The sequence below is a fragment of the Phyllobates terribilis genome, unplaced genomic scaffold, assembly GCF_046119375.1.
Source record: "Phyllobates terribilis strain yellow unplaced genomic scaffold, ASM4611937v1 Scaffold_2__4_contigs__length_985480577, whole genome shotgun sequence".
Taxonomy (NCBI): Eukaryota; Metazoa; Chordata; class Amphibia; order Anura; family Dendrobatidae; genus Phyllobates; species Phyllobates terribilis.
This window is the reverse complement of record NW_027362762.1, coordinates 319,579,567-319,598,067: the sequence shown is the minus strand read 5'-3', so window position 1 is coordinate 319,598,067 and position 18,501 is coordinate 319,579,567.

Genomic DNA, 18,501 nt, shown 5'->3' with positions numbered 1-18,501 from the left:
CATATAATTGCGCTGAAAATATTGCCATTTCTGGCCTCCATTGAAATTTTGTTTCAGTGTTTCAGTGAAGCTATTGACACCAGTTTGCTGTTCAAAATAGTTATCTACAGGCCAGCTATTTAAAACTGTGGTTTATCCGTCACACGGATCACATATAAGTTCGCTCCAAATTCAGCCATTTGTAGTGAGCGTGGAAGATATTGTCCTCCATTTAAAATGGGCAAGGCATCTGGCAAGGGACCGGGAACTGGACTTGATGGTGATGATGCATGCAGAGGCCGAGGCCATGGGCAAGCTGCAATTGTGCCACAACAAACACTCACATTTTCTCGCCCAACCTTCCTGTCCCAATTCCTAGGGGACAGCAGCACACCACTATTGAAGACAGAGCAGTGTGAAAAGGTTATTTGTTAGATAGCAGATAATGCTTCCAGTCACTTAGCCACCACCACCACCACCACCCTGTCTTCCACATGGTCAAGTCTCAGTAGCCGTAAGTCTGGGCCGCATAATCCTCACCCTGAACCTCCTTCCTCCCACCATGCCGAGTGCCCAGAGACAACTGATCCCAACCTTGGACACTCTGAAGAGCTGTTCACTTTTCCATTTATAGATTCGGGCCTCTCGCCTGGTCCACTTGAAGCGGGGCAAGAGGAGATCGCGTGTAGCGATGCCCAAATATTTGAGCAGCCGTGGTTACACAAAGGCGACAGTGAGAAAGTGTCACAAGAGGTGGACGATGATGAGACACAGTTGCTAGAAAGTCAGGAGGAGGACCAGGGTGCGTAAGTGAAAGATGAGGTGGTGGATGATAACAGGGGGAGGGAGGCAGAGCACCCCAACAGGCAGGAAGAAGCAGTGTGGTGGCTTCAGACAGAAGGCAGGCAACCATTCCCCGGAACACCAACATGAAGGAAGTTGCCAGTACAACTGTTAGGTCTTCCTGAGTCTGGTTGTTTTTTAAAGACTCTGCCGATAACCCCAAAAAGGCCATTTGCACCACCTGCCAGGCCAGCATCAGCAGGGGTGGCAAAACTACCAGCCTGACTACCACCAGCATGATCAGGCACATGGCAGCAAAGCAACCGACTTTGTGGGCCGAACCCCAGGCTCGAGGAACATGTCTGTGGGTGGCACCACTGCTTCTTCCAATGTTGTGTATGCAAGCCAATCTCCTGTCCTTGGTGCATGCGAAGATGCCTCCTGCCCTGCACCTGTGATTGCACAATCTCAACTAGCAGCATCAAGAAGAACGTCCACGTCCTTGTCCCAGCGCAGTGTTCAGTTGTCCATACCCCTGTCCTTGGAATGCAAGCGCAAATGCGCAGCCAACACCCAACAGGCCACACTACTAAATTCCCACATTTCGCGACTGTTTGCGCTCGATATGTTGCCTTTTCAGCTCGTGGAGACGGAAGCATTCCGCAACCTGATGGCGGCGGCCGTCCCTCGGTACTCGGTCCCCAGCTGCCACAATTTCTCCCAGTGTGCCATCCCCGCATTACACAAGCACGTGTCCCAAAACATTACCCGTTCCCTCAACAATGCAGTTACAGGGAAATTCCACCTAACCACGGACAAATGGACAAGTGCTTGTGGGCAGGGACGGTACATCTCGCTGATGGCACACTGGGTTAACACATTAGTGGTAATAAACTTCAGCTGTTTTCAGAGTAAAAAAAAACATTTTTCATGTTGCTAGCCATAGCCAACCAAATATATTTTTGTGTGGCAAATGTGATACACTTTCCTAAGAGACACCTATTATCTTAGTGGCGATGAAACTCAGCTGTTTTCAGAGTAAAAAATAGATTTCTTTGTCTTGCTAGGTAGAGTCTACCTAACCACGGACACGTGGACAAGTGCTTGTGGGCAGGGACGGTATATCTCGCTGACAGCACACTGGGTTAACATAGTGTGTTGCCCCCACAGTCTACAGCTCCTGCACCTCATCCTCCTCAAACTCCTCCTCCTATCCAGCCTCCATCTCCGAAATGACCACATCAGTCACAAGCTGGAAGCACTGCAGCACTGCCTTGGCCAAGCTGCAACAGACTGTGCTGAAGCTAATATGCTTAGGTGACAAACCGCACAATGTTGAAGAGTTGTGGACAGCTCTGTAAGAGCAGGCAGATCTGTGGCTCACACCGCTGAACCCACAGCCAGGCATGGTCGTGTGTGACAATGGCCGGAACCTGGTGGCGGCTCTGAGGCGAACTCACGCACGTACCATACCTGGCCCATGTGCTTAACCTCGTGGTTCAGTGGTTTCTCAAATCCTACCCGGAGCTGCCAGATCTGCTTGTTAAAGTATGCCTCCTGCTATATGTCAGCTACTACATTAGTGGCGGTGAATCTCAGCTGTTTTCAGAGTAAAAATTTTTATTTTTTTGTCTTGCTAGGCAGAGTCCACCAAAGATTTTTTTGTGTGGCAAACGTCATACTCTCTGCTATATGTCAGCTACTACATTAGTGGCAATAAACTTCAGCTGTTTTCAGAGTAAAAAAAAATATTTTTCATGTTGCTAGCCATAGCCCACCAAAGATTTTTTTGTGTGGCAAACGTGATACACTTTCCTAAAAGACACCTACTATCTTAGTGGCGATGAAACTCAGCTGTTTTCAGAGTAAAAAATAGATTTCTTTGTCTTGCTAGGCAGAGTCTACCTAACCACGGACACGTGGACAAGTGCTTGTGGTCAGGAACGGTACATCTCGCTGATGGCATACTGGGTTAACATAGTGGAAGCCGGGACCCAGTCGGACCTTGGGACGGAACACATCCTCCTGATGCCAAGGATTGCAGGCCCTAGGTCAATCAGGGTTGCCCCCACAGTCTACAGCTCCTGCACCTCATCCTCCTCAAACTCCTCCTCCTCTTCAGCCTCCATATCCAAAATGACCACATCAGTCACATGCTGGAAGCAATGCAGCACTGTCTTGGCCAAGCTGCAACAGGCTGTGCTGAAGCTAATATGCTTAGCACAATGCTGAAGAGTTGTGGACAGCTCTGAAAGAGCAGGCAGATCTGTGGCTCACACCGCTGAACCTACAGCCAGGCATGGTCGTGTGTGACAATGGCCGGAACCTGGTAGTGGCTCTGAGGCGAGCTCACACACGTACCATACCTGGCCCATGTGCTTAACCTCGTGGTTCAGTGGTTTCTCAAATCCTACCCGGAGCTGCAAGATCTGCTTGTTAAAGTACGCTGCCTGCTATATGTCAGCTACTACATTAGTGTGGGTGAATCTCAGGTGTTTTCAGAGTAAAAGAAAATATTTTTTTGGCTTGGTAGGCAGAGTCCACCAAAGATTTTTTTTCATGGCAAACGTCATAAACTCTGCTATACAGTACGTCAGCTACTACGTTAGTGGCGGTGAATCTCAGCTGTTTTCAGAGTAAAAAAATGTATTTGTTTTGTCTGGCTAGGCAGAGTCCACCATAGATTTTTTTTCTGTGGCAAACGTCATACACTCTGCTATATGTCAGCTACTACATTAGTGGCTGTGAACTTCAGCTGTTTTCAGAGTAAAAAAAACATTTTTCCATTTTTCCTGTTGCTAGCCACAGTCCACCAAAGATTTTTTTTGTGTGGCAAACGTGATACACTCTGCTAAAAGACACCTACTATCTTAATGGCGGTGAACCTCAGCTGTTTTTAGAGTGAAAAATAGATTTTTTTGTCTTGTTAGGCAGAGTTCATCAAAGATATTTTTGTGTGGCAAACGTCATACACTCTGCTATAAGTCAGCTATTACCTGAGTGGCGGTGAACTTCAGCTGTTTTCAGAGCAAAAAAATATATTTTTCATGTTGCTAGCCACAGTTCACCAAAGATTTTTTTGAGTGGCAAACGTGATACACTCTGCTAAAAGACACCTACTATCTTAGTGGCGGTAAACCTCAGCTGTTTTCAAAGTAAAAAAAATAGATTTTTTTTCTTGTTAGGCAGAGTCCACCAAAGATTTTTTTGAGTGGCAAACGTCATACACTCTGCTATACGTCAGCTACTACATTAGTGGCGGTAAACCTCAGCTGTTTTGAGGGTAAAACAAAATATTTTTCTATTTTCCCTGTTGCTAGCCACAGTCCACCAAAGATTTTTTTGCGTGGTAAACGTGATACACTCTGCTAAAAGACACCTACTATCTTAGCGGGGAACCTTAGCTGTTTTCAGAGTAAAAAAATTGATTTTTTTGTCTTGCTAGGCAGAGTCCACCAAAGATTTTTTTGTGTGGCAAACGTGATACACTCTGCTAAAAGACACCTACTATCTTAGTGACAGTAAATTTAAGCTGTTTTCAAAGTAAAAAAATAGATTTTTTGTCTTGCTAGGCAGAGTCCACCAAAGATTTCTTTGAGTAGTAAAAGTCATACACTCTGCTATACGTCAGCTACTACCTTAGTGGCGGTGAACTTCAGCTGTTTTCAGAGTAAAAAAAATATATTTTTCCTGTTGCTAGCAACAGTCCATCAAAGATTTTTGTGTGGCAAACGTGATACAGTCTGCTAAAAGACACCTACTATCTTAATGGAAGTAAACCTCAGCTGTGAACTCATTCATGCACTTGTGGAAAAATACTCACCGCGCATGCGCTGATCTCATTTGCCGACACTACACTGAGCGTCAGTGTATTGCCGGCAAATGAACAGAATAGTCACATTTTCAATGTGGCCTTTCTGTTCATGAGATCGTCATGGTACCCTCGCTATTTGGACTGTGGTGGACAGGTGAGGATGAGGTTTCTTTATTATTTTACCTTTACGGTATTACAGGTGATCATGGGCTTTAGGGATTAGCTGTATGGTGAGTATATGGTGTTTTTTTATTTTTTATTTTTTTGCAGGGGTGGAGAACATCGGGGACAAGGTGTAGGTGAGTATAATGTGTTTTATTTTTGTTTTAATTTTTTTTAGTAATTTTAAGTTTTTTTTACTTTCAGCAGAGCACAGGTGCTGGTGGATGGGAGACTACTGCTCCTATCCAGCGGTGCCTGCCCTCGCTGTTTCCTTTAGCAGTTGGTGCCGGGTGATGGTGGTAGTAGTACCATCAGCCGGTGCCTATGACCCGCAGTAAGCTTTTCACCACGGTTCACTGTCACAGCTGTGGCATCATGCTGACACCTTTCATCATGATATCACAGAACTCTGACTGCGGTAATGCTATTACCGCCGATCAGAGCCAGTGTTTCCTGCATTGTCATGCAAGTGACAGTGTGGGAAACACCCGAAACCGAACATTAACATGGACTTCCTGAGGAGTCCATGTTCAGGGTCTGTGCCAAAACAGTAGGTGTTCGGTATAGACCCTGAACTTTAGTGTTTGGGTTCGCCCATCACCAGCAGGGACATCTCAGTTTGAAATAGTTTGGAGAATATCTCCTATGTTAGTCCACAGAGGTGGCACACCAATTAACCTTGCTTCCCCACACGTTACAGCTGTCCAACTGACTGTAGCAAACCACAGATGGGTGAGTCTGTAAAGCTGTTCACCCATTCTATACCATGGGCATCAGAAGTGTACTCCAAATATTCACATATTCAAGAGGAGGAGGAAGGCATGTGCACCGATGCCCCAAATTTTTTTAGGTTGGATTCGGGGCAGGACGGAGTAGGGTCTGAGCAGGTTCTTGACCCTTGTCACCAGACATTAACCACCGGGGAGGTGATCCTTATAAGACTCAGATACCTGAAGCTCATGTGGACTGTACTGTGCTGTCAGGGCAACAAGAGGAGTAGGGTCACTCTGAGGGTGAAGAATGGGATAACACATTGGATGATGAAGAGGTTGAAGATCCTACTTGGTGTGAACCCAGAGTCACGCAGCCGAGTAGCTCATCTGAGGAGGTGGAGGAGGAAGATGAGGTTACCTTTCACCTTACGGTGCAGACACGGAGTGCTGCAAGCATGAGCAGCACTTCATCCTTAGCCACAACTGTGGCTGTGGTCAGCAGCGGTCACGGGTCTGCAGCTCACAGGGGTCAGCAAGGGTTGCCTACCCTGGGCCATTTTTCTTACCACAAAGGATGAGCCAACTCACGTTATCTACAAACTTTACGATAAAAAGTAGAGGGAAAAACTGCAATAATTTGATTACTACATGTATGAACGTTCACATGTGCAAACAACATGCATTACGCTGGGAATCTCACCACGCTGAAATTTTGGAATCCTTAAGGCTTGCAGAACAAACCTCTCTATTTCCCACTTCCTCCTCTGCTTCTGCTTCCTCCACCTCCTCTAGGGCCTCCACCTGCACAGTCAACCTCTGCCTTAACGAGACATGCGTTCCAACAGTACAGAGCGAATCCACACCACCTCCGTACTGCGCAGCCAGGACTCACCACAATCAGGCAGTCTTCAAATTAATATGCCTTGGAGATCGCAGTCATACAGCTGAAGAGTTGTGGACAGCTCTCCATGCTCAGCTTGAGCAATGGCTGTCTCCGCTGAACCAGGAGCCAGGGAAGGCCGTGTGCGATAATGCTGCAAACCTGTTGGTGGCCCTATGCCGAGGCGAGCTCACAGACGTGCCTTGCATGGCTCATGTCTTCAACCTGGTGGTACAGCATTTTCTCCACTACTATCCTGGCCTGGATGAGCTGCTTCAGAAAGTATGGAAACTGTATGCTCACTTCTGCCGTTCGCACCCTTCATGTAACATAGTAACATAGTAACAGGTTGAATAAAGACCTAGGTCCATCAAGTTCAACCTTCCTCCCCTAATTGTACTCCCCATACCAACACTACACTAGCTTACTGGAACTAGTCCTCACAAATGAATTACCATTTTTATTATTACTGCGCTATTACAATTACAAATAAACCAGTTTATAATATTTTAATTAGTTTTATATTTGTATTATTGTTATGATATTACTAAAATCCCTGTACCTAAATCTGTTGATCCAGAAGAAGGCAAAAACCCCAGGATACATTCAACTAATTTGCATCACGGGGAAAAATTCCTTCTTGACCCTGAGAAAGGCGATCAGTACAAGAACCCTGGATCAAAAGTACTACTATAGGTGTAACATTTTGGCTAATTTAACTGTAGCCCACAATGTTGTGTATCGAGGAAATCTTCCAGCCCTTTTTTGAACGCTGTTATAGTATCTGCCATTACTAACTCTTGTGGTAGGGCATTCCACAGCCTGACTGCTCTGACTGTAAAGAACTCTTTCCTATTTAGGTGCCGGAATTGCCTTTCTTTCACCCGTAATGAGTGCCCCCTGGTCCTTTGTATAGTCTTTGGAAGGAATAAGTCATGGGCTAGACCTTTGTACTGACCACACACATATTTATACATGTAAAAGAGATCCCCTCTGAGGCGTCATTTTTCTAAGCTACACAAGCTCAACTTTTTCAACCTCTCATCATATGAAAGACCTTCCATGATTTCCATTCTTTGTAATATTCTAGTTGCCCGCCTTTTAACTGACTCTATCTTCTGAATATCTTTTTTAAAATGTGGAGTCCAAAACTGGATTCCATATTCTAGATGTGGCCTCACCAGTGATTTATAAAGGGGTAACAATATGTTTGTATCACAATATTTTATTTCTCTTTTTATACACCCTAAAATCTTCTTTGCTTTTACGGCAGCTGCTTGGCATTGAGTACTGCTGCTCAGCTTAGTCATAACCAGAATACCCAAATGCTTCTCCTGTTCTGTATTCCCGAGTATACTCCCATTTAATGTATATGTAGCAATAAGATTATCCCATCCTTGGTGCATTACTCTACATTTATCTACATTAAACCTCATCTGCCAAGTGTTTCCCCATTCAGTCAGTCATCTTATCCAGATCGTTCTGCAATATCGTAATGTCAAGATCAGATTTTAATATCCTACATAGTTTGGTATCGTCAGCAAAAACTGACACTTTGCTCACAATCACATCCCCCAAGTCATTAATAAAGAGGTTAAAGAGAATTGGTCCTACCACAGATCCCTGCAGCGCCCTACTGTGGCTATGTCCCATTTAGAGAACTTACCATTTATGACGACCCTTTGTTTCCTATCATTTAGCCAATTCCTTACCCATCTACATATAGTTCCCCCAAGTCCTTGCTTCTGTAGCTTCAGTATAAGGCTGTTATTTGGTACAGTATCAAATGCCTTCTCAAAGTCCAGATAAATCACATCAGCTGCATTACCAGCATCCAGATTTGCACTAGCCTCCTCATAGAACCTCAACATGTTTGTTAAACACGACCTATTCTTCATGAATCCGTGCTGATTATCATTTATTATATTATTCTCTGCAATATAACTCTGCAAGTTATTCCTTATGATGCCCTCAAAAACTTTGCACACTACTGATGTCAGACTTAACGGATGGTAGTTCCCTATATCCACCTTCTTACCTTTCTTAAAAATCGGTACAACATTGGCTATTCTCCAATCCAGTGGCACTAGCCTTGTTACAAGAGAGTCTAAGAATATGAGATCCAGCGGTTTATCAATTACTGAGCTCAATTCCCTCAGTATCCGTGGATGAATACCATCTGGTCCCGGGGATTTGTCAACGTTTAATGTGTTCAGATGCAGGCGTACTTCTTTTTGTGTTAAACTAGTTATATCATGCGGTGAACTTTGATTTTTGTCCTGTTGAAAGATCCCTGGAACAGACTGTTGGTGAACACTGATGAAATGTGTCTGTTTAATATCTCAGCCTTTTCTTTGTCTTCTAGAATTATGTTATTATTATCGTCTTTTAAGGGGCCGATACCATCTGATTTTCTCTTTCTGGCATTGATGTATGCATAACATTTTTTGGGATTTAATTTAATGTCCCTGGTGATTTGTTGCTCTGTAGATAATTTTGTTAGCTTGATTTTACATTTTTTATTTAGGTCTTTATACTCCTGAAATGCTCTTTCTGTATTCTCTGTCTTCAAGATTTTGAATGCCCTTTGTTTTTGTCTTATTAAACTTTGTACTGTCTTATTTATCCATAATGGTTTCTTTTTATTCCTGGACATTTTATTATCAAAGGGTATAAATTTTCTACAGGATTCTAGTAGTGTTCCTTAAACATGCCCCATTTACGTTCGGTATCCCCAGTTACCATGACATGGTCCTAGTCTACACGATTAAGCTCTTCCTTTAATTTGCTGAAATCAGCTTTCCTAAAGTTCCATGTTTTTGCATTTCCTTTTGAAATGTTTTATTAAATATTACATTGAAACTTACCATACTATGGTCGCTGTTTCCTAAATGCTCCCGGACCTGTAGATCTGAAATTGTATCTGGTCTATTTGACAGCACCAGATCCAGCAGATTACCTCCCCTGGTTGGTTCCTCTACCAACTAAGAGAGGTAATTGTCCTGAACTGTAGATAAGAACTTGCAACTTTTAGCACAACTGGAAGATTCTATGTCCCATTGAATATCTGGATAGTTAAAATCCCCCATAATAAGGACCCTATTATTATTTGCTGCATTTTTAATTTGTTCCAGCATTTCGTCCTCTACCTGTTCAGCTATTTTAGGAGGCTGGAAACAAACTCCAATTAGCAGCTTTCCATTATGGCCATCCCCAACCTGGTGGTACAGCATTTTCTCCGCTACTATCCTGGCCTGGATGAGTTGCTTCAGAAAGTATGGAAAATGTGTGCTCATTTCCGCCGTTCACACCCCTCATGTCATCGACTTGCATCAATACAGAGGTCTTTCTCCATTCCAGTTGACAGGTTGATATGCGATGTGCCGACGCAGTGGAATTCCACTCTACACATGTTGCAGCAACTGTGGCAGCAGCAACAAGCCCTGATGCAGTATGTCATGTTGTGCAGCCTGGGCTAACACAGTATGGACATATCATGTTTACGGAGTGGGAACAGATTAAGGACCTCTACACCATTCTGCACAGTTTTGAAATGGCTACTAAAATAGTTAGCGGTGATGATGCCATCATCAGCATCACTATTCTGGTCATTTACATGCTGGAACAGACTTTGAATAACGTGCGGCATGAGGTGGTTGTCCCAGAAAAAAGGAGGATACGGAAGGGATAAGAATGTCCCAAAGTTACAGACTGTCGTCACACAGGCGGTTGCCAAGTGACGGTGGATTCCTGCGATCGAGGGGGTTTGGTGAAACCAGACATACTGTTAGTGAAGGTGCAAGAGCCAAAGAACAATGGGAGGAGGAAGAGGTGATGGGCGAGCAACAGTGAGAAGATGAAGAGGATAATCATCTCCTATATGTTGAACGTGGTTGGCAGGAGGGGACAGAGGAAACAAACATCAGTGTTACGCAGCCAACAATAGTCTGGCTTTGGTCCATCTGGAAGAGCCCAACATATGAGTGCCTTCTTGCTGCTCTTTCTGCAACATGATCCCCGTATAGTTAGGATTCAAAATAATGCTGACTACTGGGTTGCGACTCTGTTAGATCCACTTTATGAGAGTAAATTTAGCCAGATGCTTCCCACCCTGGAAAGGGACATGTTAATGTTGGAGTATCTAAACAAGCTTTTTAGCAACCTTAATAGAACATTTCCCCAAGATAGGAGTGAGGCACACAGTGTGCATCGCAGCTGTAGTCTTTCAACCTCCAGCACGTCAGTTCGTCAACGGCAAAACAATAGCAACAGCAGCAACAGAGTAAGTCGCAGAAGCAATTTTTGTGAGGCATTTCACACATTTTTTAGACCAGCTCGTGCACCAGCACAACAGAGTACATGTGGTGAAGCACTGGAGAGGATGGTGGAGGAGTATCTAGAGCTCAATATGAATACCATCAGGGAGGATTTTGACCCTTTTACATTTTGGTCTTCAAAAATGGATGAATAGCCTGAATACGCCTGTCACGTCTTGGAGGTTTTATCATGCCCGGCAGCCAGCGTTCTCTTAGAACGTGTCTTCAGCGTAGCTGGCGGTGTCCTGACTGATAAGCCCAGCCGGCTGTCCCATGAAAGCGTTGACCGCCTAACTTTCATCAAGATTAACAAGTAGTGATGAGCAAACGTGCTTGCCACTGCTCGGTACTCGACTGAGCATCTCACTGCTCGAGATGCTCGGCGCTCTGCGAGTATTTCCTGGTTGCTCGGGAGGGATCTCGGGTCCCCTTCCTGCATGTTTGGTGCTCTTTACAGAGCCAGTGAACATGCAGGGATTGCCTGCCACACACTGTAATGCTGTAGCCATGTTGGTTGTGGCATTACAGTAATTGGCTGTCCGCACAGCATCATCAGATGTATATAAGACCAAGTGCCGCCATGCTCGTCACAGTCTACCCCAGCCAGGCGGAGTAGGGAGAAGTGCTGCTGCGTCAGGGAGAGATTTGCTTGTATAGAGTTAGTATAGGTATTCCACAACATATATCTATAATATCCATCTGAACTAACAGTCCTTCTGAGGACTAATCTAGCTGCATATAATCAGTGTTGATAGCAGGAACTAGGCAGGCAGGCAGTGTATGTGGCAGTGTCACGTTACTGGCGATGCTGGACTGGAGGTCAGTGGCCGGAGCAGATATGTACAGGTGACCTGACCGTGGGAAGACTTCTGGAGATGCAGTATATGGCCGTGGTAGTTCACTATATCGGCAGATGCAGGGGCCTGCCCGAGCAAGGGCCGGCCGGGATCACACACAAGCACCAGGTTCATTTAGGCAATCGAAGTTCGAGGTAGGAACAGCAGAGTTTTCACAAGAAGCAGGAAGGCGCCAGCAGAACACCTTCCAAATCAGGAGCTCAGATAGTGCTTCACTCAGTTAGACTGAGCACCACAATATACTCAGCAACAGGAAGCTGCACAGGGCCAGGTATATATAGCAGGTCCAATCAATCTCAATCAGGGCGGGAACAATCAGCAGGCAGGTGATGATCTCTATCCCAGGCGAAGTTCATATGGTTTCAGGCAGGAGTTACACAAGTTCCGAATAGCTCCACAGCAAAGGAACAGACTGGCAAGCAATGGGTCACAGGTTCAAATCCTAACAGGCAGACTGCAGTGCATATAGCGAGAGGGTCCATTGAACATCCTGTTAGTCTAGGTATTCCACAACATCTTATAATATAATCAGCTTATCCCGTCAGTCTGTCCGTCCAGGAAATCCCACGTCGCTGATTGGTCCGGCCGTGGCCAATCAGCGACGCGGGATTTCAGAACAAGATGGCGGCCGTTAGCGGCTCATCTGTCGCACGGAGGTCAGCGGCGATGCAGCCGGGAGATGACCGGCACTAGCCGGCCGCGACCAATCAGCATCTGGCGCAGCCTGGCCGCGAATTGGCGCCAGATTTGAAGCTCGCAGGCCACCGTCGGGAGATCAGCGGCGACGCAGCTGGGAGATGACTGGTGCTAGCAGAAGTACTTCGACCGGTGGCCTCGCTCCCCGGTCCTCCCTTCACACTTGCCGTGTGGCCAGCGATGTTGTCACAAGCAGTATTGACAACATGACGTAATTACAAAATTCATTAGGGGCCCCGGGGGGATACAATGGGGGGTTAATTTAAAGTAGTGTACAACCCATTTAAACACTGCTTCGCTGATTAGTCGCGCCCGGTCGGCCACATGCATATTCTAGAATACCTGATGCGTTAAAATCAGGCCACCTTCTAATATATGAAAAATCACTGCTCAAAAAAATAAAGGGAACACTCAAATAACACATCCTAGATCTGAACTGATGAAATATTCTCATTGAATACATTGTTCTGTACAAAGTTGAATGTGCTGACAACAAAATCACACAAAAATCATCACTGGAAATCAAATTTATTAACCAATGGAGGCCTGTATTTGGAGTCACCCCTAAAATTAAAGTGGAAAAACACACTACAGGCTGATACAACTTTGATGTAATGTCCTTAAAACAAGTCAAAATGAGGCTCAGTATTGTGTGTGGACTCCACGTGCCTGTATGACCTCCCTACAACGCCTGGGCATGCTCCTGATGAGGTTGCGGATGGTCTCCTGTGGGATCTCCTCCCAGACCAGGAATAAAGCATCAGCCAACTCCTGGACAGTCTGTGGTGCAACGTAATGTTGGTGGATGGAGAGAAACATGATGTCCCAGATGTGCTCAATCGGATTCAGGTCTGGGGAACGGGCGGGCCAGTCCGTAGCTTCAATTCCTTCATCTTGCAGGAATTGCTGACACACTCCAGCCACATGAGGTCTGGCATTGTCCTGCATTAGGAGGAGCCCAGGGCCAACTGCACCAGCATATGGTTTCACAAGGGGTCTGAGGATCTCATATCGGTACCTAATTGCAGTCAGGCTACCTCTGGCGAGCACATGGAGGGCTGTGCGGCCCTCCAAAGAAATCCCACCCCACACCATTACTGACCCACTGCCAAACCGGTCATTCTGAAGGATGTTGCAGGCAGCAGATTGCTCTCCAAAGCATCTCCAGACTCTGTCACGTCTGTCACATGTGATCAGTGTGAACCTGCTTTCATCTGTGAAGAGCACAGGGTGCCAGTGGCGACTTTGCCAATCCTGATGTTCTGTGGCAAATGCAAAGCGTCCTGCACGGTGTTGGGCTGTGAGCACAACCCCCATCTGTGAACGTCGGGCCCTCACACCACCCTCATGGAGTTGGTTTTTAACCGTTTGTGCAGACACATGCACATTTGTGGCCTACTGGAGGTCATTTTGCATGGCTCTGGCAGTGCTCTTTCTGTTCCTCCTTGCACAAAGGCGGAGGTAGCCGTCCTGCTGTTGGGTTGTTGCCCTCCTACGGCCCCCTCCACGTCTCCTGGTGTACTGGCAGGTCTCCTGGTAGTGCCTCCAGCCTCTGGACACTACGCTGACAGACACAGCAAACCTTCTTGCCACAGGTCGCATTGATGTGCCATCCTGGTTGAGCTGCACTAGCTGAGCAACTTCTGTGGGTTGTAGAGTCCGTCTCATGCTACCACGAGTGTGAAAGCACAACCAACATTCAAAAGTGACCAAAACATCAGCCAGAACGCATTGGTACTGAGATGTGGTCTGTGGTCCCCACCTGCAGAACCATTCCTTTATTGAGTGTGTCTTGATAATTGCCAATAATTTCCATCTATTGTCTATTCCATTTGCACAACAGCATGTGAAATTGATTGTCAATCAGTGTTGCTTCCTAAGTGGACAGTTCGATTTCACAGAAGTTTGATTTATTTGGAGTTATATTCTGTTGTTAAGTGTTCCCTTTATTTTTTTGAGCAGTCTATATATACATCAGCGCTAGGCAGGCAGTCAGTGTATGTAGCAGACTGAAGTGTATAATACAGCAAAAGAGGCTCCATTCCAGTTCTGTCTGCTCCTTCTGTTACAGATATTTCTACAAATAGCCCCAGGTATCAGGGGCCAGGGATAATTATTTTTTTTAATCTTAATCCTGATTATTTGGTTAAAAAGCAATTCCGAGAACACTGTTTTTCTTCTACATTTGCTTGTTGCCACAGCAGAATACAGCCAGATTCTTTCCATATTACAGCGATAAAAATCCAGAAATTTGTAGTGAACGTGGAAAATATTGGCCTCCATTTAAATTCTGTTGCTGTGTGTCAGTGAAGTTATTGACACAAGGTTGCTGTGAAAAATAGTAACCCACAGGCCAGCTATTTAAAACTGTGGTTTTCTGTCACACGTATCACATATAAGTGTGCTCCAAATTCAGGCATTTCAAGCCTCCATTTAAATTTTGTTGCAGTGTGTTGGTGAATAGTGTTGATCGAGCACTAAAATGCTCGGGTGCTCGAAGCTCGGGCCGAGCTCGCCGTGATACTCGGGTGCTCGACCCAAGCAACGAGCCCAATGTTAGTCTATGGGAGACCCGAGCATTTTTGGTGCGGCACCCCCGTCAGTCTTTTAAAAGCCTAACAAGTGTCCAAAACGATAGTGACAGTGCTCAAATGACATGGGGACAGCATGGGGATCGCCTAAAAGTGTGCCCATCAGAAGCTATCCTTGCCGCATCAGAAGATGCAGACTTGCAACTATCCCCGTGCAAGTTCTTGTTCCAGGGCACTGTTCAATTGTACCTACCCCATTCCTTGCAATGCAAGCGCAAGTATTCAGCCTGCCACCCACCCACCCCCAGGCTGCAATACCATATTGCTTGCTTGCTTGCACTTGAAATTGAGCCTTTTAGGCATGTGGAAGCAGAATCTGGCCACCACGTCATGTCTGCGTTGGCGGCCTGGAATCCATACTCAGTCCCCAGCAACCCTGCGGCCGGGTGTCCACACTCGGTCCCCAGCCGCCAGGGGACGGCCGGGTGTCCATACTCGGTCCCCAGCCGCCCCGCGGCCGGGTGTCAACACACGGTCCCCAGCCGCCTGGGGGCAGCCCGGTGTCCATAAATGGTCCCCAGCTGCCCCTATTTCTCCTGTCAACTTCCCCCCACACACTTTTCTTAGCCCAGCCTGCTTTAGGGGAGCATTGGACGAGACCACCAGAGAGCCAGACTCCTCTGGTGGGCCCTGGCTTCTCCATCAGGGGAGTTGAGAGTGCCAAGGTGAGGAGCATGCTAATGATGATAGAAGTTAGCATCTGCTTTGTTTTCTTTTAATGCAAGCATAAGTGTGCAGCCTGCCACCCACCCACCCCCAGGCTGCGATGCCATACTGCTAGCTTGCACTTGAAATGGGGCCTTTTAGTTTGGAGGAGGCCGAAGCTGCCACTACCTCATGGCTGCTTCGGCAGCGAGGTATCCATACTCAGTCCCCAGCCGCCCTTATTTGTCCCTGTGTGCCTTATACATAAGATTAAGCGTGTATACCAAAACATTACCTGTGCCCTCCCCAGTGCATTTAGTGGGAAGGACAGCCTATTCCGCTGTAGTCTGTGCATGCCAAACCCCTGTTCATGGTACATGCGAAGATGCCTCCCACCCTGCACGTGTCGTTGCAGACTTGCAACTATCCCCGTTCAAGTCCTTGTCCCAGGGCAGTGTTTAATTGTACCTCTCCCATTCCTTGCAATGCAAGCGCAAGTATGCAGCCTGCCACCCACCCACCCACCCCCAGGCTGCAAACCCTACTGCTTGCTTGCTTGCACTTGAAATTGGGCCTTTTAGGCATGTGGAGGCGGAATCTGGCCACCAAGTCATGGCTGTGTTGGTGGCCTGGAATCCATACTCAGTCCCCAGCCACCAAACTCCGTCCCCAGCCGCCAGGGGGCGGCCCGGTTTCCATACTCGGTCCCCAGCTGCCCCGCGGCCGGGTGTCCACACACGATCCCCAGCCGCCTGGGGACAGCCGGGTGTCCATAAACGGTCCCCAGCCGCCCCTATTTCTCTTGTCAACTTCCCCCCACACACTTTTCTTAGCCCGGCCTGCTTTACGGCAGCATTGGACGAGACCACCAGAGAATCAGACTCCTCTGGTGGGCCCTGGCTTCTCCATCAGTGGAGTTGAGAGTGTCAAGTAGAGATGAGCGGTGTTCGACTAGAACTGTTCGCCAATCTCAAATTCGAGCTGTTTTGGGCGGTGTTCGAGTTGTTCGACGAACCCGAACGATTTGCAAAAAATTCGGCTGTTCGAGGTTATGTTCGATAACTGTTCGTGCACCAAAAGCGTGTCCTGCATGTCTGGCGCTATTTAGAGCACCAATCATGCAGGGATTGTCTGCCACTCACTGTAATGCCACAGCCATGGTGGTTGTGGCATTACAGTGATTGCCCAAATCGATGGGAACAGTGCCAACAGTGAAACATGAAAAGCCGGCAATTCAGCAGCGGCATACACCTGTACCCGACAATTTAGAACCGAAAGAATAGAGCTTCACACATAGATTAGATAGATATAAACATGTCAGCCACATATATATGAAGTACAGTGACAGTGCTGCTTACTGTACTTGTCATTTAGCGTAAAGGATTTATCAAAAAAAATAATAGTGTTTTCATGCACCGTCTCTTTAAAAAAGCCGGCCGGCAATTCAGCAGCGGTACCCGACAATTTATAACAGACAGAATAGAGCTTCACACATAGATTAGATAGATAGAAACATGTCAGCCACATATATACGAAGTACAGTGACAGTGTTGCTTACTGTACTTGTCATTTAGCGTAAAGGATTTATCAAAAAAAATAATAGTGTTTTCGTGCACCGTCTCTTTAAAAAAGCCGGCCGGCAATTCAGCATCTGTACCCGACAATTTATAACAGACAGAATAGAGCTTCACACATAGATTAGATAGATAGAAACATGTCAGTCACATATATATGAAGTACAGTGACAGTGTTGGTTACTGTACTTGTCATTTAGTATTAAAATAAAGGATTTATTATTAAAAAAATTGGCGTGGGGTTCCCCTTAATTTTAGGCTCTAGCGGAGGTTAAGCAGACGGCTGGGGCAGATGTTTGAAGCCTGGGAAGGGGGTAATACCCACGGAGCTTCCCAGGCTACTAATATCAGCCCCCAGCTGAATACATAGCCTTTACTAGCTATTAAAATGGGGGACCCCCCAAAAAAAATGACGTGGGGTCCCCCCTAATTTAATAGCTAGCAAAGGCTAGGCAGACAGATGGGGGCTGATATTAATAGCCCAGGAAGGGAGCCATGAATATTGGCCCCCTCCCAGGCTAGAAACACCAGCCGTCAGCCGCCCCAGAAATGGCGCATTCATAGGATGCGCCAATTCTGGCACTTAGCCTCGCTCTTCTACGCTGCCCTGGTGCGGTGGCAGGGGGTAATAGGGTTGGGGTTGATGTCAGCTTATAATGCCAGCTGACATCAAGCCCAGGTTAGTAATGGAGAGGCGTCTATAAGACACCCCCATTACTAACCCCATAGTCAAAGTTAAAAAAAACACAAACATCCAGAATAAAGTCCTTTAATTGAAATAAAGACACAATCCTTTATTGTTCTAAATTAAACCATACTTACCGTCACGCCCATTCCAGCTGAAGCCAACGATCTCCTGCAATAAAAGAAAAATAATAAAGCAACCTCATCCTTACCTTTCCATGGTTCCCACGACAGCTTCAGCTCTGCTACATCGAGATGACAGGCTGGACCGCAGCAGAACGCTGCCATCCAGCCTCTCATCCCGCAGACACTGAGAAGTGCAGGCTTGCTTGCGCTGCTCAGCGTCTCTCTGTGACGACATCCAGATGAGCCGAGTTCATGTCCAATGAACTCGGCTCACCTCATGCACGTCACTGACAGCGTGGGAAAATTCTCACGCTGAAGCGGTGAGTGCAGGAGAATTCTCCCACACTGTCAGTGACGTGCATAAGGTGAGCTCATGTCCAATGAACTCAGCTCACCTCCTGCACGTCACTGACAGCGTGGGAGAATTCTCCTGCACTCAGCGCTTCAGCGTGAGAATTCTCCCACGCTGAAGCGCTGAGTGCAGGAGAATTTTCCCACGCTGTCAGTGACGTGCATAAGGTGAGCTCATGTCCAATGAACTCAGCTCACCTCCTGCACGTCACTGACAGCGTGGGAGAATTCTCCTGCACTCAGCGCTTCAGTGTGAGAATTCTCCCACGCTGAAGCGCTGAGTGCAGGAGAATTTTCCCACGCTGTCAGTGACGTGCATGAGGTGAGCCG